This window comes from Mus caroli, unplaced genomic scaffold (assembly GCF_978045245.1).
Source record: "Mus caroli unplaced genomic scaffold, Mus_caroli_1 scaffold_20, whole genome shotgun sequence".
Classification (NCBI taxonomy): domain Eukaryota; kingdom Metazoa; phylum Chordata; class Mammalia; order Rodentia; family Muridae; genus Mus; species Mus caroli.
This window is the reverse complement of record NW_028227275.1, coordinates 28,708,127-28,729,750: the sequence shown is the minus strand read 5'-3', so window position 1 is coordinate 28,729,750 and position 21,624 is coordinate 28,708,127. Positions and strand designations below refer to the sequence as shown.

The 21,624-nt window shown below is 42.6% G+C and overlaps 1 protein-coding gene across 12 annotated transcripts in view; it reads right to left on the bottom strand.

Moving 5' to 3' along the window:
- Sgms1 (sphingomyelin synthase 1) overlaps positions 1–21,624 on the bottom strand; it is a 274,571-nt gene that overhangs the window by 101,761 nt on the left and 151,186 nt on the right. For 11 of the 12 annotated variants that reach the window (XM_029472300.2, XM_029472303.2, XM_021151328.3 and 8 more), the window contains one exon: positions 12,855–12,897. The exons of the other annotated variant lie outside the window; for it this stretch is intronic. The gene's annotated coding sequence lies outside the window, so the exon portion shown is untranslated. The remainder of the gene's footprint in view (positions 1–12,854; positions 12,898–21,624) is intronic. 12 annotated transcript variants of the gene reach the window in all.

The following is a 21,624-nucleotide window of genomic DNA, read 5'->3' as shown; positions in this document are numbered from 1 at the left end:
GTAAGAAATGTGCACGTGAAAATGGAAGACCAGTTTCACTACTCTTACTGGAAAGGAAATACCTGACCATTTCACTGTATATCAAAAGCATGTCATTGTGCTGTGAAGTCTGACATACATGCATGAACATGCATGAACAACAGCCAAGGCATATAAGAGAGCAAGAGGAGCAGTGATGTGGAGGTGAGCTGGAGCAGCCCTCATTCCTGTCAGAAGGCTACAATGCATCATTACTGTGAGGCTGCTACAATGTAGAACCCCTTACCAAATGCTGTGTGCCAACTCCTTACCAAGTCCCACCTTGCATTAAGGAAGCGTTTTTAGGTATATAGCCCAGAGAAAGGAAAATGTATGTTTATAATGCTATGTGTGCAATTATGTTCATGGTATTCATAATAGTCCCAAAGTGAAGCCCACCCTAATTAATGTACACCAATAGCAAACAGATAAGCTCATTAAATGAAATATTACTCAAGACCAGAAAGGACCACGCTGGCAAACACAAACAACTGTGAATGTCAAAAGCATCGTTATGCGTTATGTACAGTTAAAGAAGACAGCACACACACACACACACACACACACACATATATATATATATATATATATATATATATATATATATACACACACACACACACACACACACACTTGAATGAGGTTCTGGAAGAGCCAGTGCCCCAAATCTGTGCCCATTTGCATTAGCATGGGTCATGACAGAAAGGGCATATGAAGGGAATGGGCACTGATGCTATCTATGGGCATATGGAAACTCCAGGGTGAAAGGGATGTTTTTTCTTTTTGACTTTTGGTTTGGTTTATTGACATAATACCTTGCTACATAGCCCAGGTTGTCCTCAAACTTATAGTACTCCTTCCCGAGCCTCCCCCGAGAGCCAAAATTATCAGTGTTAGCCACCATGCCCAACAGAAACATCCTCTATCTCTAGAGCGATAGCAATTCATTAGTTTATTTCAAAGAGGAAGAGGAACCGTGAGCTTCCTATGAACATGGTCTGTGAATGTTTGCATTAAAATCTTCATAGAATCTGAATTAAAAACAATGTGTCTTTAATTTTATTTAACCTGCTAACGTGTGTGCGTGTGCATGTGCGTGTGCGTGTGTGTGTGTGTGTGTGTGTGTGTGTGTATGTGTGTCTGACATGAAGACTCTTACCTGAGTTTACTTTGGTGATCCTCTGCCCCTCCTTCCAAAGGCTAGAATTGCAGCCAGGTCTCCATTCATACCCAGAGTTTATCATCCACTGAGCCATCAACCCCCCTGTCCTACCATTAGCAACTTAAACAATTTTAACACTGTGTGAGGAAAGGTGTATGAAAGGAAAGAATAAGACAGACCCAGATGTTGTCGTACTTTCATTCAATGGTATTTTTACACTTCTGCTGTACTCCAGGTAAGACAATAGTCACTAGAGAAACGAACAAAAGATTATTCATTATAATTGAAATTCTCAGTCTAGTAAAAGACAAGAAAGGATTAATTGAGGTATATAAAAGGGGGGCTCTGGGGGTAACAGCACAGTGACAAAGTGTCCAGGCATTCTGATCAGCCCCCAACACGGGAAACAAAAAGTGCTAAATACATTTAGAGAAAATGCATGATTTTTTTCTCTCTCTCATAATCACACATGCAATATTAATATTATATTAATAGAAAAGTACAAATTCAGTTAAAACTTTTCAAGAACTGAGTAATTTTAAGAAAAACTTGTTTTAGTAACTATCTCTACCCAGCCTGTTTCTTAGCTCCAGTCAAAATAAGTCATGTTCCCTTTCTTTTCTTTTTTTGTTTTTGTTTTTTAAATGAGTGGTAGAAGTCGCATATAATTCCCCTGTGTAATACGGCGCTTTGATAAGCCTGTTCCTGCCCTGAGAATGACGTCATCAAACTAATCAGCATACGCATTAACCGTCATATTTCTCTTGTTGTGGTAAAAAGACTTCAAATCCATTTCCAGAAATCATCAGCAGTATTTCGTCAACTAGAGTCACTATGCTGTGTGATAGATAACACTTTGCTCAGCTACTTCTTAGTGATATCCGTGTCCAGAGCACAGAGAATTCAGTAACTGTGTACTGCCCGCTTTCTCAAGCCTGTCATATGTCACACCCCAAACCATAGCCCCAGCAGTGTCATGGGTGCCTGTGCACAAGGAACCCAGCTGCACCACATGCCTCAAAGGCAGAGAAGATGGCTGTGGCCCATTCTTAGGAATCTATCTCCTCATAGTCTCCCAGGCTGCTTCTGACCCTCCATTTCACACACAGCCATCATTTCACATCACCAACAACCTAAAGCATTACTAAAGGCAATGGCCAGTTCTCAGTTAAGAACTTGAGAGAACTTCTCATTGTCCTGAGGCTTCATTTTTTTTTCCACCCAAATGTCCTCAACCTCTGTGTAACTATATACCCTCAGAATACATAGCCTGAGTGATTCCCAAAGGCAGGCATAAATCCTAGGTGATGAAGGTGGGTCCACATAGGCCTGTCAACTGTAACAAGCATGCCAGCCCTGCAGGAAATGCTAATCAAAGTTCAGGACAAGCATGGATAAACCTCTAAGCATCCGCTCTATTCTGCTAGGAACTAAGGCTGATACACAAAGCACTCTGAGATGGAGGCAGGAGAGTTACAAGTGTGAACCTAGCTTTGACTATGCAATAGGAAGCTCTCAGGAGCAGAGGGGGAAGGTAACAAAACAATTTTTATTTATTTGAAATCCCACTATTTAAAATTGACTACTTCCCATGGATGTCAACCCAGTAGCACCTTAGCTTCTTGCCCTTAACTGGAATCCTTCTTAAACAATAGAACACAGAGCAAGGGCTGTCCTCTGCCTAGACATGTATCCTTCACACTGGGGCATCCTCACAAACTGGTTTTAGAGCGAAATGCCACGGAAACATTAGTACTAAATGAGATTTGTATAGTCACTGAACTCAATAAAGAACGCTGGGAGGCCCCCAACAGCAAAGTGCTTCAATCAAGAGTCTAGGGATAAATATGAGAGTCACACACCACCATGAATGGCACTCACTGGCAACCAATTTATCCAAGATTAATTTCTAAACATCTTTTCTTCATCTTGGCCAAGAAAGCAAAACAGCATTTATAGACTGAACCTCCCCTCACCCCTTGCCCAACACACACACATCAGTCCAAGGAGGAAGAAAACCCCTGCACATCACCCCCCTTAGGCTACCCTCCCCCACTCCCCAACACCAGCAGGGGTGGGAGAGATCCCTGGACCACCACTACCACCACCACCACCACCACCACCACCACAATATATCAGGTGTTTGGGGAATCAGCCATCAGCTACTTACTCCCCAGCCTGACAGAAGGACAGGAGTGGGCAAAGGAACTCATAGTGACCTCACCAAGGGAGCCTTGGATCCGGAAGACCTCTGTCAATTGCCTTCTTGCAGGCTCAGCTCACAAAACCCCAAAGAAGGCCGCTGAGCCAAATGGAGGGAAACAGCCTATGTTTTATCTGTCATGCACACATCCTCCCAAGCCACAGCCTGTGTCAACTTCCATAAAACTATCACAGTTTCATGTTTAAAACAAGAGTACTAGAACTTTTGAAGGTAAACAGGTCTTATTAAAAAGGAAAAGGCAGAAGTGGCTCCTGAGATACTGTTAGCCTCGTAAGCCTAGCGATAGCAGTTGTACTGTTACAGTTTTGTTATCTAAGTGTGGGCAGCACTTACTCTAACCTATCTGCTATCCATTACTTTGGTCTGAGAGCCAACACAGCCAAGTTTTCATCACTTGTAATGTATAAGACTCTTCCCAGGTACTGGAAACCTTTCTGGGACGAAGAACAATTCCTTTTAGAACGACTTGGAAAGAATGCAGATTCTGGCATGGCTACGCTTGGGCCAGCTTGGCTTGCATGCATCCTTTGAAGTCTCAGGAATTTGGTACTTCCTAAACCTTTTGACTAGGATGCCCTAGCCCCAAACTACTTGGCCACACCCATAGCTGGACGGACCCTTCTCACTCATGACTTCAGGGACTCCCTACTTCACACAAGAACGTATATGTTGACACACGCATGCGCACACAGTACACACCACGCCTGCTTCTCTTTCCTCCTTCCCCCACTCTTATTAGATATATGCACACAGGCATTTTACTTAATTATAGAGCTTACTATCTTTCTCCCACTGAGCCAAGTCCCAGACCACAGATTTCAGCTGTTTCCTTTTCTGTCTTCTGGTCTATGGTGATCACTGGTCTCTGTGCCTAAGCCAAGGCCGAGAACAGGAACTCTCGTGAGGTCCAGGGCTTCCTTGGCCAAGTACAGCCCACTGGTCTAAATAACCAGGGCTCGTCTGTGTCAAATATTTAGTCAACAAAGGGGAATGTGAAAAGTTTTCATTAACTAGTATGGTGAACAAGAGGGCTAAACCACTTGAAAATAAGAATTGAGAGGTCTCAGGTACTTGTCATAGAGAGGCTGCCTATTTCAAAGAAAGAAAACAGAGGTTCTAAAATACCCTAGCTTAACAACAACAACAACAACAACAACAAAATACCCTTCTGTTCTTGCCCATTTATATAGGGTCTTCCAGGGAAACTGTTATACTGTGTAATAGAGAATGAGACTAAAACTGGGTTTTCTTGACCATCATTAATAACCACTGTCAGCTACTTTAAAGACACATGAAGATTAGTGGATGACCAGCTCTCACTTGATACACACCAGCGTGGCCTCGGGTGAATAAGGATCATATCTGCCCAACACCAGGCCGACGCATCCATGCTGTTATCTACAGAGAAGACTGTGTTACCACAAGCTCATTACAGAAGGACATTTAAGCCTATGGCAGAAATGCATGCATTGTACTGGGTAAAATAAATATGGATGATTACATATATAAAACAATGGTTTTAATTTTGTATCTTATTTTAAAAAGCATACATATTCACAGGAATAAGAACAGAAGCCTCCGCACCAAAATATTACCAGTGGCAACTTCTAAGTAGTGCTTTTTAATTTTCTTTTTATTTTGTTTCCTGGTAGTATGAGAAAAGGACTTTTTATGTAGCCCTGGCTGTCCTGGAACTGGCTAAGCCAGCATCAAAATCAGAGACCCACCTGCCCCTGCCTCCTGAGTGCAGGGAATAAAAAGTGTGTGCCATTTTCTTTAGGACACGCATGGCAGATTTTTATATAGAATCAGATAAAGAGCGAAGCATTGAGGCTGGTGGGGCATGCCTCTCATCATGGTACTGGGCAAGCATAGCCTGTTTCAAAACAATTATGTATTAGTTAACAGGAAACAGGAGTGGGAAGAAGAGGGAGAGGGTGGTAAGGAGTGGAAGAGCAGCATTTCACTGTCACCCAGGACAGGTACACAAGCTAGAATTATGAAATTTGTATAAGAATGGTAGAACCAACCTCCTCTGTGGGATGCTGAGGTCAAATTCCAGTCCCAACCTGCTATGTGACACAAGTACAAAAACAAACTGACCCAATTGCTGCCACCGTCCAGAGAAGTCTACACTGAGGACACAGCTCACAAGCAGACATACCTTCTAACCTAAATCAGAAATGTCCCCCCAACCCCCGCGCCCTGCCCCCAATAAGGAAGCAGCAGGGCCGATAGAAGCCACCACTTCTCCAAGGAGAATGCTGTCACCAGAGCTTCAGAATGCTCTTGTATGGGTGTGAAATGTAAGGACATTCTCTGTATGGCTGTCTCCTTAATGTCACTGCTGTGTGTAGCCAGCGAGGCAGAGTTGACCAATGAAGTCTGACAGATCTAACATCAAGTATGGACTTCTTCATCCTCTAACCACATGATCTCAGGCAAGGTTCACCACGGCTTCAAGCCTCAAGTTGACCTGCCATACCTATGTCCAGGATTTTAGTAAAGATTTTAAATATTTATCAGTGGGACTGAAGATGTGGCTTCATGGCCAGGTACTTGACTGGCATAAAAGAGGGGCAGGGGAATACCTCTGGTATTTTCCCAATACCAGAGGTAGAAGGAGAAAGAAATGGTTAAAGTATTTGTCAGGATGGATAGCTACAACTAACTCCTTAACATTCTTGAAGCCTAAGCACACAGACTTTTAAAATCACGAGTCCCCTCATTTTAAACAAAGACAACAAAGTACGGATGTCATGTCCCTAAGTTTCAAGTCTGAATGCCCCAGGACAACTCCTCCAGTGAGATCCGACAGCCACTGAGTCCACACATGGCGTCCGGGAGGATGGCTTGGGGTTTGTTTCCATTTGGTCACCTCTACAGTACTGGGGTTTCACCCTGGGGCCTTGCGAAAGCCACAGTGCCATGTGACCTCTATTAAAAAGGCTTCATCTGCTGAAATACTTTTGTGAACTACGTAAGACCTCTAGACAATACCTCATCCTTTCCTCTCTAGGATCAGCTTCCCTAGGTTTACACTGGAAAAGGTCAGAATGACAGTAAAAATGACACCAGACACCACAGCAGAGCCTGCATCAGAAATAGAGTATATTTTAAATAAGTTCTCATGACAATAATCTCAGCAAAGCGATGAAAATAGTAAAAGTTGAAAGTATTAATATTTAATCCTAATATGATATAAAGTAAGACTGTTTGAAATAAGAGTAGCACATATTTTAAAAGTATAGTTCCACAAGAATTAAACAGATGTTTTAAAATCCAATCTCAAAAGGAGGCAGCACACTGTACCATTTCCAGACAATGGAGTACAGTCCAGATCACACACCTACCACCAGGTCCCAGACAGCCTCAGGGATGGCCATGTTAAGTACAAAAGCCAATGGAAGCCTATTTGGAGGGCACACACTGGCCAAGGTTCAACACCATCTGCTCTGTCCCAAGAGAAGTTGCCTGTGAGGTGTCCAGTCAGAAGTTCCCTGTCAAGAGCACCTGGCCAGAGTCAAGCTTATCACTGCTGCTTTTTTTGTCCCCTCAGGCAACCGGAAGGACCATCGCAGAGGCTGAGTCAGAGCTAAGGAGTGACATTCCAGGAAAAAGAACTGTCTGGCCTGTGGAAAAGACTGGTTCCACGCCCACTGAGCACGTGTCTCTGACTCAGGGTCATCCAGATAGGCATGGCAGGCTCAGGCCATGCTCTTCCTTGTTACCTCTGACAGCTACAGTTTCACATCCAGCAACTGGCTCTTTTACAACGATTCTCATGTGTGCTGTTTCTCAGCCAGGGTCTTATCAGGTATTAAGTTTCCAAGCCAGACAATATGGTACACTCCTATGAACTCAAAGGTGATCTCAGACCAAAGGGACAGACAGTTTAAGGTTAACTTTGAAACAGCACCATAAGATCCCAAAGCTAGCCCTAACCTTACACGTGCAGGAGGCTGGCTCAGTAACAGTAACAGCATTATGAGGGTAAACAACTTGAAAAATCTCTGCAGTCGCCCCTCCCCCACACCTCATATCATGTGTCTCAGCTTTTTGATTTTGTACTTCCTTCATTTTTATTAGCATGAAGCACATATAATTCATTTTCCTTAATTAAAAACTAAATCCTTAACCCTTGTGGTGAGTTTAAATGAGAATGGCTCCCAAAAGCTCAATGTCAGGTCCCTAGTTGGCAGAACTGCTTTAGGAAGGACTAGGAGGTGTGGCCTTGCTGGAGCTGTGTCACAGGGGTGAACTTCGAGGTTTCATAAGCCCAGGCCAGGCCCATCTCTGTCTCCAACTTGAAGAAGGAGAAGAATAAAGTAAGCTCTCAGCTACGGTTTCAGCAGGCAGGGCTGCCTACCTACACATGTTCCCACAAACTGTAAGCAAGCCCCCAATCAAATGCTTTCTCTTATAAGTTGCCTTAGTCCCGGTCTGCACAGCCACAGCTACAGAAATGTAACTGAAACACTCAGCTTCTCTCCTCCCCTTCCCCTCCCATTTTATAATCCATAAGGCTCTAAATCTTTTTGAGGTTCATCTAAAGCCGATGGTGAAACTCAAGGCCATTCTAAACCTCAATCACAAATTATCAAGACGCCACTCCTGAACCTTACACTGAAATAACCAGTCTACTGAACTGGTTATACCAACAGGCTTAACTCTCCCATCCCCTCTGTGGTGCCAGAGACGGAATCTAGAGCATCACAGATGCCAGGCACGCATGCGCTCAACTGCCGAATCACACCCACACGTACTGAGAAGAGACAGCTCAAAGGGCAAAGATGCTCCACTTTGGTTAGTTGTAACATCTTTTAAGAGATCGTGGGCTGGTGAGATGGCTCAGTGGGTAAGAGCACCCGACTGCTCTTCCGAAGGTCCAAGGTTCAAATCCCAGCAACCACATGGTGGCTCATAACCATCTGTAACGAGATCTAGCGCCCTCTTCTGGAGTGTCTGAAGACAGCTGCAGTGTACTTACATATAATAAAAATAAATAAAGATAAGGTCTTATGTTTTAAAAAAAAAAAAAAAAAAAAAGAGATCGTGTTTGACCCAGCATGGTGGAGCACACCTTTACTCCCAGTACTTGTGGGAAAGAGACAGGCAGATTTCTATAAATTCACGGCCAGCTTGCTGAGCATAGCAAGTTCCAGGGCAGCAAAGGCAATACAAAAAAAGAAAGGAAAAAGGAAAGAAAGAAAAAGAGAAAAGAAACCATGTTCCACCTGCAATAACTAAAACCAGATGTGCAAAAAAGCAGCTGTCCCAACTAACTATACTAAAACAAAAATTTTAAACCCTAGACCCCTCTTGCCACTGTAAAAGTATTCGGTTACAGCTTCAGGTTAATGCAGAGATATACATTTACATTATATAAACCATACCACCTCTTAATAAAAACAACAGACAACATATAAATCCAAAGCCCCATGGATTTATCTCAACAAGAAGGAAACAAAACATTCAAATTTCCACCAAGCCTCACCTTGCTTTATATGACAAAAGTCTCAGTTTACCTTGAAATTGAAATACTATTTGGAGAGTAAAACTGCTAGTGTTTACTCTGGGTACTAGTGCACCAGTCACATGTCAGGGGTTCCAAAAAGAAGCGGACAGGCTGGGAGATGGAGCTGCAGGGTGGAGCACTTGCTGGGCACGGCTAAGTTCCTGGGGCTCAGTTCCCAGCACCACAAAGCGAATTACAAAATAAGTAAATAAAATCAACACAGAAAAATGGGTTTGAAAATTATTTCTAGAGTAGCTCTTTTAAGACTTTCAAATGTGACTTTTAAAAGCCACACTTTGAGATTGTAGGTGGCCATTACGGGTGTCCCCTTTACTCCAGGTCTCCATTAAAATAATAGTGCATCATGATAATGACAATCCATACAGTCAGGAGCCCCAGAAGCCTTCCCACAGAAGATAAGGGACACCAGGGGCATTGTGCTGTGTGTGCTGGTAGGACAGAGTGACAATAGAGACTGAGGAGCGGAGGTACAGCCAGCAAGGGTTCCATCAGGACTAAGGACAGGATTCCAAGATAGCAGCCAGCCTAAAAATCTACAGAATGTCTGGATTCTTACCTTCTACCATTTACAAAAATTAAGTCAAAATGGATTTGAGTTGTAAAAAGTAAGAATTGAAACTAAAATTCCTAGAAGAGAATAATACAAGCACAAGATTTCACGGCAAGCAGTTTGCCAATGGAGTTCTTGGATATGACACTGAGAACCCAGCCAACAAAGCAAAGCATACCAGGGTTAAATGGCAAGGGACCAATTAACAGAGTGAAAGATGGACTGCATTTGCAAACCACACATCTGAAAGGAATGGACAGCCAAATGTGAAGATCTCTTAGCACTTAACACTGAAAAATCCAAATAACCAAAAATGTACAGTGTACAGTGCACAGTGCACTTGCACAGACTTCTCCCTGGGTGATAAGCACATGGTCAACTGTACATGAACGTATGCTCAACATCACTAAGCATCAGGTGAAGCGAGACAAAAGCACAGGCAGAAACGGCCTCCGACACATAAGAACAGCCATTAACAATCACCTGACTTTTTTGCTGTTTCGTGGGTTCCTTTTTCTTCCACCTTTCTCCACCCTTCTTCTTCCTCATCCCTTTCAAACCCCTAACACCAGGTAGGAGAGAAAGAAGGCTAGAGAGGAAGGGGGCACAATGTTGTTAGAGTACTTCCTGCTCATTAGGCACATTGAGTTCCTTGGAGCAAGTTTGCTCTTCAACATAAGGCTATCTAATTTCTTCTTTTCTTCTCTTTGTATCTGCCTACTTGACAAACTGCAACGAACCACAACCAGAAGCATCCAATCAGCAGCTAGCCCCCTTTATGGGGTCTCTAGCATTGATATATGCCCTGAAAAGTTCCCAGAATTCATATGTCACACGCTCACAAAAACTATCTGCAGCTGTCAAAAGCACACCCCTACTAGAGCACGAGGCAAATCATAGCTGCTGTGGACAATCTGAAGCAGCCCCATATCCCACATCTGAGATTAAAACAAAAACACTCTTCTATTGCTGTGATTTTAAAAAAAAAAATTCTCACTTCAGACAAGATTGTGGAGAAACTGGAACCCTTGTTCACTCTTAGAAATATAAAATGTTACAACTGGCATGAAGAACACACAGACAATTCTTTTTAAAAATTAAACAGAAAACTACCATATGGTCTAGTAATTCCATTTATGGGACACATCTGAAAGGACTGAAAACAGGATTTTGAAGAGATATTTGCATACCTATATTCACCGTGGCTATTTTAATAATTGCCAAAAATGGAAGTCACCATACTCTATGTGCACTACCTAAATAAATGGATAAGGAAAACATGGTTATATAATCAATGGAATACTATTCAATCCTTAAAAAGAAGATTCTATTATGTGCTGCTTCATGCATGCATGGTCAGGTTGTTAGAAAGTAAGCAGTCTCAAAGACAGCAGATTCCATTAATAAGGCTTAAAGAGAAAGGGGCTGGGAAGAGAAAGACCTGTTACTCTATAGGTAAGTTACAATTTACCAAGATGAAAAAAGTCTCCAGACCTTTTAGGAAACATGATGTATATTGCCATTACCTACCTCATACTAAATATGGTCAATAGACGTAAATGATGTGATTGATCTTTTTCAAATCACAACAAAAGGGGAATAGCGAGGTTACCCTGGATTATCTAAATGTAATCACCAAGCTCTGAGAAATCAAAAAGGGCAGACAGAGGGGCATGCTGCTCAAAACCATGCATGAAGGAAATGGGGGTCCACAGAAGACTTGTCAGACTTAGTGGCTAAGTGAAAAACTCCAAAGCCAAAGAAGAAGAGGGATGGATGGAGGGAGGAAGGAATGGAGGGGAAAGAGAGGGGGGAAAAGCAGAGGAAAAGGAGAGAGGGAAAGTGGAGAGCAGGGCTCAGCTGGGAACCTCAGAACTTCAGCATGGCTGGAACACACCACCAAACATCACAGAGCTCAGTCAAAACTATGTGTGGTCATATTGGTCTTTAAATTATATATATTTGCATACATATACACACACTATAACATAATTGCAGTGAGACAAACAGAGATCTGGGCATAATGGTATATATCTAATAATCCTAGAGGCTGAGGTCAAAGGACTCTTGAGTTTGAGGCCAGTGTCAGCCTACAGTCCCTCCCCACTCCTAATAAAACAAAAGGAAGGTGGTGGAAGAAGAGAAGGAAAAGAGAAGGGGTGGGAACAGCAGGAAGGAAAAGTGAACCCTAACAGTCATGGGTCATCTTTAAATCTTCATTCAACAGGAAGCAGGGCAGAAATCGAATGTCTTTAAAGAAACCACTAAAGTGACACTTAACGCATTTTCTATGTTTTGAGACAGAGAGATACACGAATACCAGAAAATACAACCAAAAGAGCTGAGAGTGTCTACCCTCAGTCAAAGGGGCCATGGGAAACTACTAACCATTTGTCCTGGATAGTTTTATATCAACTTAACAGAAGATAACTTGACCTCAGTGAAGGAGCCTTAAATAAGAACATGCCTTCCTAAGATCAGACTCTAGGTAAGCCTGTAAAGTATGCTCTTAATTCCTGAGTGATGAGAGAGAGGCCAGCTCAGTGTGGGTGGGGCCAGCTCTAGACTGGTGATCCTGGGTTCTATAAGAAAGCAGGCTGAACAAGCCATGGAGTGCAAGCAAGAAAGCATCACCTCTCCACGGCCTAAGCATCAGATCTTGTCTCCAGAGTCCTGCCCTATTTGAGGTCCTGTCCTGATTTCCCTAGACTATGAACAGTGATATGTAAGTATAAGCTGATATAAACCCACTCCTCACCAAGTCTTTAGTGATGGGAGTTCCAGCAGAGCACAGTGACCCTAACTAAGACACCAATGTGTATGCAACTGCTTGAAAAATAAAATGAGCACGGAAACAAGAGAAAAAATATTGAGTTCCCAAAAGCAGTAATAGGAACTGTTCCCCATGGCAGTCCTCAATGCTTATCTTGAAGAATAATGCCAACAACTGTCCTGACAGTACACAAATGGACATTAGCAGTCTGGACTCAAGTTTCAGGTGCCAGCACCATACAAAAAGTCCAAAAAGTCTGGGTGGCAAACAGCTAACCTACTATACCATGCTGTGAGAAGTGCAGCCAACACTCTGAAACACAACTCTTACAGTGAAAAGTATGATGTAATTCATGCCATTAAATACTTGGAAGAAAATTACTCTGGGCTAGGCAAAAGTAATGCTTATGTTTTGAATAAGTAAGTGCATGTTCAATATACACCCACAGCTAAATTAATTAAGTGGGATGTGTTTACTGCTGAATCTCTGCAACCTTTATATATGCAAGTTGACCATGATCATTGCTTTAGATTTCTCTGAAGACAGTAAATAAATACTAGAGCATAAAAAAATTAAACGTCCATTTACCTCAATCATGCTGTTACTTTTCTTCATCAGTCTTTCTTCCAGTCTAGGAGAAAATTAGAACATATAAAGTGCATAATTAAACCTTCACATAATGAGCTGCTTATAATAATAATTTAAAGAGATAAGACCATTACAACCCTTACTATCTGTCCATTGGTCATTACTATCCCTCATAATTAACAGTCCATTACTACCCTTCGTTGTCTGTCCATTGTGAAATAGATTTTCTTGACTCCCTGCCAGCTTCACCTTGGTTATCCTGATGCAGATATAAACCTGTGATTGGACAATAGGCAGAGCAAGCCTATGCCTGGAGCTAGGAAAGGCTGTGCACCAGGACCACCTAAGGGTACATCCTTGGATTCCCAATCCTGTACCTTAATGGCGTATCCCCCTTTGATTCAGATTAACTGCTAGCTTACTGTAGAAACAGATCCAGGGGGACAGTACAGTTTTTAACCCATAATGATTAAAACTCTGGCAGAAAAGGGCAGCAAGATGTTTGTCTTTTCCTTTTAATCACAATACAATCAAGAGCAGCTGAACGAGATAAGCAAGGAGCACACAGAGGTGTGTGATCAAAAATCCTGCACAGAGCCATGAATTCACTGAACAAAAGGCTTCATCCCTTCATCAAAGATTGTCTCAACTAAATAAAGTATGATCCTTTCATCATGTATGTGTGAATAATGACATACAAAATACATGCATGTGAATCAATGTACCATATAAAAAATAAAATTATATCTTTTTAAAAACAACAACAACATGGCAGGCAGGCACAGGGGATCATGTTTATTTTTAATCCAACACTCAGAAAATTAAGTAGGAGAACTGTTAAATCTGAGGTCAGCTCAGGTAACAGAGTGAGTTTAAGACCAACCTGACTCACAAACTGAGACCCTGTCTCAAAATAAATACATTAAGTAAACCACATTTTAAAATTAATATACACTTGAATTACTCTCATACACAGAAACAGGAAAACCAAACAAACCTAACTGTAACCCCACACATTGGTCCTGCCTGGAGGCCAAGTTACTTGGGATCACTGTTATTGCGGGAGGCTGAGAATCCCCAGAACTGGATCAAAATAAAACATTTTAAGGCCACAAAAAGGAAATGGTAGTTGGCTGATAGCTTATATATACTATTCAGGAAGACACTGCCATGCTGGTGAGAAAAGCACTTTGGCTAATGGGTGTCAATGGCAAAGTCTCCAGAGACTTCAGGTCAGGGAAGTTGTTCCTGACAGACAAGCAGGGAATGGGTCTTTCAGTTACCAAGCCAGACTCTATGAAGATAACAGGCAGAGAAAGAGGAAGAAGGAAGAAAGGAGACTGCCAAAGGGAGTTCTGTTTTCTCTTTGCAGGTATACAAACAACTCAATAAAGTAAAGATAACCTCACCAGTATGTGGTGGAAGTTGGGCCAAGTTCCTAATGCACTACCCCACATGGTCGGCCAATTCCCAGAGCAAAGGTCTGGCTTTGGTCCCCTCCCAGCCACAGAAACCAAGAGACAACCGTGCCACAGGTGCTATAAACAAAGGAGAGTGTTCACAGGAAAGAAGCTGTGGGATGGGATCTAGGGTCTGATGCGCTGTTCCTGCCCAGGAGTCACTAAAATCAGAAGACACATCATTCAGAATCCAGCCCTTACAGATTACCCAATGGTCATGTCCAGAAAGCAGGCACTTACCGATCTATACCCCAGAGAAGAGCCTTCAAAAGAAACCTTTCGCATCCCAACCTGTACTTCAGAAACCTGTTAAGTGGCCTTCTTACTCTCTGCAACGAGAGACATCAGAAGAGCACGGTGTCCCTCACAGGCAGCTGCTGATGGACACAAATGCCACCAGCTACCCAGAGAACAACATGCCAAGCCTCTGTCAATATTTCCTTTTGATAATAAGTAATTTCAAAAAAAACAGGGTCAAAACAGGAACATAGTTCAAAAAAGGGAAGTTTCAATTATACCACTTGAGAAAAAAGTAGTAGCTACTTGTTTTTTTTGTTTTTGGTTTTTTTGTTTTTTTTTTTTAAAGATTTATTTATTTATATATAAGTACACTGCAGCTGTCTTCAGACACACCAGAAGAGGGAGTCAGATCTCATTACGGATGGTTGTGAGCCACCATGTGGTTGCTGGGATTTGAACTCCGGACCTTCGGAAGAGCAGTTGGATGCTCTTACCCACTGAGCCATCTCACCAGCCCAGTAGCTACTTGTTAAAGACAGTTTGTACTGTAGCCAAGATAGGAGGGTTTTTTTTTTTTTTTTTGGTTTTTTTGTTTTTGTTTTGTTTTGTTGTTGTTGTTTTGTTTTGTTTTGTTAGTTTTTCGAGACAGGGTTTCTCTGTATAGCCCTGGCTGTCCTGGAACTCATTTTGTAGACCAGGCTGGCCTCGAACTCAGAAATCCGCCTGTCTCTGCCTCCCGAGTGCTGGGATTAAAGGCATGCGCCACCACGACCAGCTAAGATAGGAGTTTTTAAAGGTCTTCCTGCATCCCTGATGATAAATATAAAATTGTACCTCAACTCCAATTGTATTCTGCCACATGACATGCCCTTACATTCAATCCCTGCAAGAACTGGGTGGATGCTGGAGGGAGCCTAGAAACCTCAACCTCGTCAGTTTAGTAGACAGTAGACAGCTCAGAGGCTGCATAACTTCTCCACTGTCACAGCAGAGAGGAAAAGCATCCCAAGTCAAGTGTGCTGGACCACTTGGGCTATAACACTGGCCATGACGTGCTAGCCTCGTGATGAGCGTCCCATCATCCGAGTCTGTCCCAGGACATTCAATAACACTCTCATTTCCCAGTTCCACGTTATTTGGACTCTGATCTTAAGAAGGCATGTTAGTATCCCTTCCTTCTATGCAATGGTAATAAGGGTCTTGTTAGCCAGGAGCTTGAGGACAGAAAGGAAAAGGAGGCTTGGAAACACTCCTTATAAAGGAACAGAACTGTGAGGGCAGAAGCTGAACTGTGAGGGAGGGCAGTGCGTGCGCCCTGGGGAGCTTCCTTGCATGGTGGTACTCAGCATAGAAAGCACAGTCAAAGCCACAGGCTTACTTTTGCAGTGGAGGTGCTCTGTGAAGACACAAGACCTTTCTGGGACTAGACAAGCATGGTAACTAACAGACAAGTGTGGACAAATGTCTATAGAGTGGAAATCCCCAATTATCCTTGCAGCTAGGACTTTAAACATTTAATTGGGGACCAATTAAAAAGGGAAATTAAACAAGACCTAAACAACAATGACACCAATAGACCAACAGGGAGGGGAAAGGCTCATGAGGCCTCAACCCTAGAAAAATAAAATACAGTCAACTGGGAACAGCACAGAGCAGGAGAAAAGGTCTTCCGGAGGGGGCAGCCCCATAAGTGGTCATCCAGCACCAAGTGGTCAGTCCTGAGATCACAGACATACAAATAACATTACACAGAATGATCAGGGGTGGGCGTGTGTGTGTGCGTGCGCACAGGCATGCAAACAACTGAAGAAAAAGAGACCATGAACTTGAGGGTGAGCATTGATGGGGAGATCCCATGAGAGGGGTTGGAAGAAAGGAAAGGGAAAATGTAATTATAATTCAAAGAAAATACATTTTTAAAAAGTAAGGTAGAAAGCCGGGTGTGGTGGCGCATGCCTTTGATCCTAGCACTTGGGAAGCAAAGGCCAGCCTGGTCTACAGAGTGAGTTCCAGGACAGCCAGGACTACACAGAGAAACCGTCTCAAAAAACCAAAAAAAAAAAAAAAAAAAAAAAAAAAAAAAGTAAGGTAGAAATTGGTCTAGACACAAACCCAGTGACAGGCAGAAAAATGTTGGGGGCCCAGGGGTGTCTCCTATTCCTCAGAACCTGGTACAGCCATACTTAAAGGCTGTACAATCTCCCGGTCTACATTCGTAGGGCCAGCCCTTTCAAATCTCTTTCATCAGGAATGCGACATTGTTTTTTGTTTACTGGGTTTTGGGGGTTGTTTGTTTGTTTGTTTGTTGCAAAGTGGCAATCTGATTCACTAGCCTTTGGCCAGCTGTTGACAGGCAGTGCTGCTCAGAAGCAGCCCTGAGAGACAGTGAGCACCATTGTGTCACAACTCTGCACCAAGCACACATGGTGTGGAAGCTGCAGCAGTGTGCTTTGCTTTTGAAGCCTGACACAAGCCAATCATAGTTCAGTTATTTGTTCCTGGAGGGAGATGATATATAATTAAACATGAATAATATAGAAAGACCAGTAATGGCATAAGAGCAATTTAGATACATTTTCCCACTAAGACTACATTTTATTAGAACAACAACAACAACAACCCTGAAAAGGCTTTCTTACAAACAGTATATTATGGAAATCTAAGAATTTGGCTTTAAAGAGTAAAGAGGCTTTGAAGAACAGCCTCTACATCCCTGCTATCTCTTATAACGTGCTGAAATGTGTCAGAGGCATAATATCTGACTCTGGGGGCTAAAAAGTATAGTCTCTCTCTAGAACAGTGGTTCTCCACCTTCCTATTGCTACCACCCTTTAGTATACTTCTTCATGTTCTGGTGACCCCCAACCATAAAACTTATTTTCATTGCTACTTCATAACTGTAGTTTTTCTACAGTTATTAACTATAATGTAAATAACTGATATGCAGGATATCTGATATGTGACACCCTTCCCCCACCAAATGGATCAAGATCCACAGGTTGAGAACCACTGTGCTAGCCCCATTCAATTCAAAGGCTTTCTGTTGCCAGCACCTAGAGCTGGTGTCAGCCCACTTCACAGGGAGAGCTTTCCAGTGTCCTTAAGGAGTACTTACATCTCAGCTTTGGTGCATGGCCTTGGCTGTGAGAGACTAACCAAGAAACCAAATGGGTGAACTGGATGTACACTCCCAAGCTTTCCTGGAATTCCTGAAATTGTCAGCATTCCTAGAGTTCCAGGCTTCTCCTGGGGAAGAGAGTGTGCTCTTCTCTGAGGGACTGGGCTGGGTTGTAAAAGAAACTAAAAAACTTCCTCAAGAGCTCTGGCAGCTCAGCCCTTCTCAGCTTGTCTCTGACACACACAGGCTTCCCCCTTCCTTCTACTCCTCAGTAAAGAAGAGCTGACTAGAGGGCTTTGTGAGCAGAGGTGCCCTAGGAGGAAGGCAGAGCTATATACTATAATCTGCTAAAATGAGAGGAAGGAGATGATTTGGGGCCAGTGGAGGGTGGGGTGGGGCAGGGGCCTGCATTCCAGAGAGAAGAGAGAAAGACTGTGAGCTAAAGGAAAGAGTAAAAGCAACTATGTTCCATGAAAGGGTGAAATAAGCGCAACTGAATGACAGAGAATTGACAAGCGCCTGCCAGCAATGCAGTTTGGGGTGTGACCCCCGGAGTGACCAAGTTCCAGGAAAGACAGGCACTTCATCATTTCCCTGGGCTAAGGGTAGAGTTACACAGAGATGACAGCTGACACCACTGAGGAAAGCGGACATCAGCAAACACAACTGTCCTGTTATGGGCCTCATCCGGACCCATGAGCTAAGCCTAAGGGGACAAATACTCCTGTGGTTCACTGATGGGGACAATGAGCAGGATCTTCTTGAACAAAGGAAATACAGTTCTCATGTTCCAGGACCCAATATGAATGACCATCGCCCAGGAAGATGAAATCAGCCAACCCCAAACACCATGCTCTAGAGTAGCCGCAGTGCAATTTAATGAAAGGAAATCGCAATGAAGCCTGTCACTGTATTACAAAAGGATCTGCCTGATAAACACGTTAAGTTTGACCCAACTACTAAGGGTCCGACATAATTTGGCCCAAGAACTGCAAAATTCAACTGGCCTCATAGAATCTTTTAACATGTGCTGGGCTTTTTTCCTGGAACTTCTGTTCACAGTCTTAAAGGGGTTTCTTTATCAACACTGGTCTTTCCAGTGTTGTACCCTGTGGACACCCTTTGGAGGTGGTACCCTTTGGTACCCTTTGGAGGCTGACTATGCCTCTGGTTCCTACAGCTTTCACTGAGACACTTACAAGCTCAAGTGTCAGTACCCCTTCTTGCTGGAATGACCTCGGCAACAAGCCACTCCTCTAGTTTGATGGAAGCCACGCCTCTAATTTGATGGAAGTTGAATTGCTTTTTTTTTTTTTTTTTTTTTGTTTTTTTGAGACAGGGTTTCTCTGTGTAGCCCTGGCTGTCCTGGAACTCACTTTGTAGACCAGGCTGGCCTCAAACTCAGAAATCCGCCTGCCTCTGCCTCCCGAGTGCTGGGATTAAAGGTGTGTGCCACCACGCCCGGCTGAATTGCTTTTAAATCTCTACACAAATGGGCGTCTTGCATGTACTGGATCAGAGCTTCTTGTGCCTCTGTGCTTAAAATGCAACGGACTCAGGTCAGCACCGGGTGCATGCCTACCAGCGGCTCTTGGCTACCAAGTTATACTAAACCAAACCGAGTTTCTCAGTTCACTGGTGAAACTACCTGCATTTCAAAAACTGCATTGTTATGTGACTGTTCTTTCAGGTCCCTGTAACAACGTCTCTCTTTTTTCTGGCCTATTAAAAAATGATGGAAATAACTCACAGTGATAGAGAAATTATCTACCTAATCATAGTTGGTCTTAATTACTTTTAACCAAACTATTATAAGTGCATCATGTAAGTTTTAAATTTAGGTAATTAAATATCTTCATATTATATCTGAATATTGATGTCTACTATTGTATAGTTCTCCTTTACCAAAATAAGGTTGAAAACAGTTAATTCTTTTGATTCTGTATACTGACTCTTATCTCTTATAGCCTAAGCATCCTTCCTTTATAATTAGTGACACTATCTCTCTTGCCAGAAAGTCCCATGAACACAGATTATATCATATCCAAATAGCCCGTATACAGTCCAACAACTTAATAACAGTTTTAGAAGCAAATCTAAGAGCCTAGCCTTTTGAAGCTGAGTTCTTTTAAGATGTGGAAAAGAATAAGTACTTGCCGGAAATTAAAAAGAACAATGAGGACCTGGTAATTTAAAGTACTTTTGAAATACTTTGAAGAAATATCTTCAAAAGAAAATTCCACATGAATTATCAAACCAAGCTACCATAACAAACTGTGCCAATGACACACACCACAAACCTGTGTTTCTTAAAGAGGCAAAAATAGCAAACAAATAAGAATGTAAGATCAACTAACACTTCCAGTACGTCCCAGACAATGTTAAATTCAATGGCTGAGAAGATTATCTCAGGGCCAGAGAACATGTTTACAGCTTCAGTCCTGGGCACTGCCCTTTCCTCAAGTCCCACCCGAGAAGTGTGTGTGTGTGTTATGTAAAAGTTCAGTTCCAAGGGAGATTAGGAATTTGTTTTAAACCAAAATCCACCAACTTCCTCAAGTAGCAGGCAGGATATGTCTTCATCTACTCCTTACCTCCTGCTGGGGAGTTCTGCTCTACCCTCAGGCCCAGATGTCTCTCAACTGCCATTTCTGCACTGCTTGGTACAACCCCATGCACAGACACAGCTGACTGAACCCAGAAAGACTCTAGGCTCGAAAAGAGTCATTTATGAATTGGCCAAGCACTGTGGTTTGTATTTATTACGTAAATGATAGGTTTCGCCAATGAGACTCTGCCTCAAGAACCAAAAACAAGCAAGGCTAGAGAAGCTAGGGGCATGGTGAAAGGTCAGGAGGAACAATTAATGTCATGAGCCAAGGGCACACAGAAATCAACTGGCCCCAGACTGTTCCTGGCCTGGGAGTTTTAGATCTACATCCTACATCCTAATCTTTCTTGAGGTAAAGCACAAGATGTCTTTTGCAACCAAGAAAATACCCAAAATACACACAGTTCATGATGTTGGATTTTTTTGTTTGTTTGTTTGTTTTGGTTTTTTTTGATTTTTTTTTTCTTTTGGTTTTTTCGAGACAGGGTTTCTCTGTATAGTCCTGGCTGTCCTGGAACTCACTTTGTAGACCAGGCTGGCCTCGAACTCAGAAATCCGCCTGCCTCTGCCTCCCGAGTGCTGGGATTAAAGGCATGCGCCACCACGCCCGGCTGATGTTGGATTTTTATGGAAAGACTTCCTATCACCACACTAGCTAGAGTTGTCTTTGAGACTAACCGGAAGAAGCGCCTTGGATTGCTTAGGTCCAGCTTTTAAAGAAATGCAGCTTTCTTGTTTTCAGTGTCTCTCCTTTGTGAGTCAGATTACTCACTTACAAAACGAAAACGCCTTCTGTGAAGGGCTTAAAATTCTGTTGACTTACAGTTTCCATAGGGCCAGGCTCTGATATTTAAATCCTCTTGCCAAACAAAGGGACACTAACAGTGTTTCTACAACTGGAAAGCATTCTCTACTCGGAGGCTGCCACATGGTAATATTCCATCCTGCTAACTTCATAATTACAACTAGACAATTTGTCTATACCAATTCTTAAAATGACTCCTCAGTTCAGAAACCACCTCATTTTAGTTATTTGTAGATAAATTAGAATGTTTCATAGTATTTAATTTTTTCGCACTTAAACTATAGTATCCTCAGTGCCCGCCCCCCTTAAACAAACTAGTAAGTTCCTAAAACCTTATCTGATTATTAGCAGAAATCTCTCTGTCAGAACAGTGGTGCTCAGCCTTAGTTATAGCACTTTCTGCACTCTGCTTTGTGGGGTAAAGGGCACGGTCACAATACAAGACAATGGAATCCTACCTATCTATTCTAGACATGTTTCTTGGACAGGCTTCAATCAAAATGAAAAGAGCACCTAGAGCAGACCCTAAATCTATA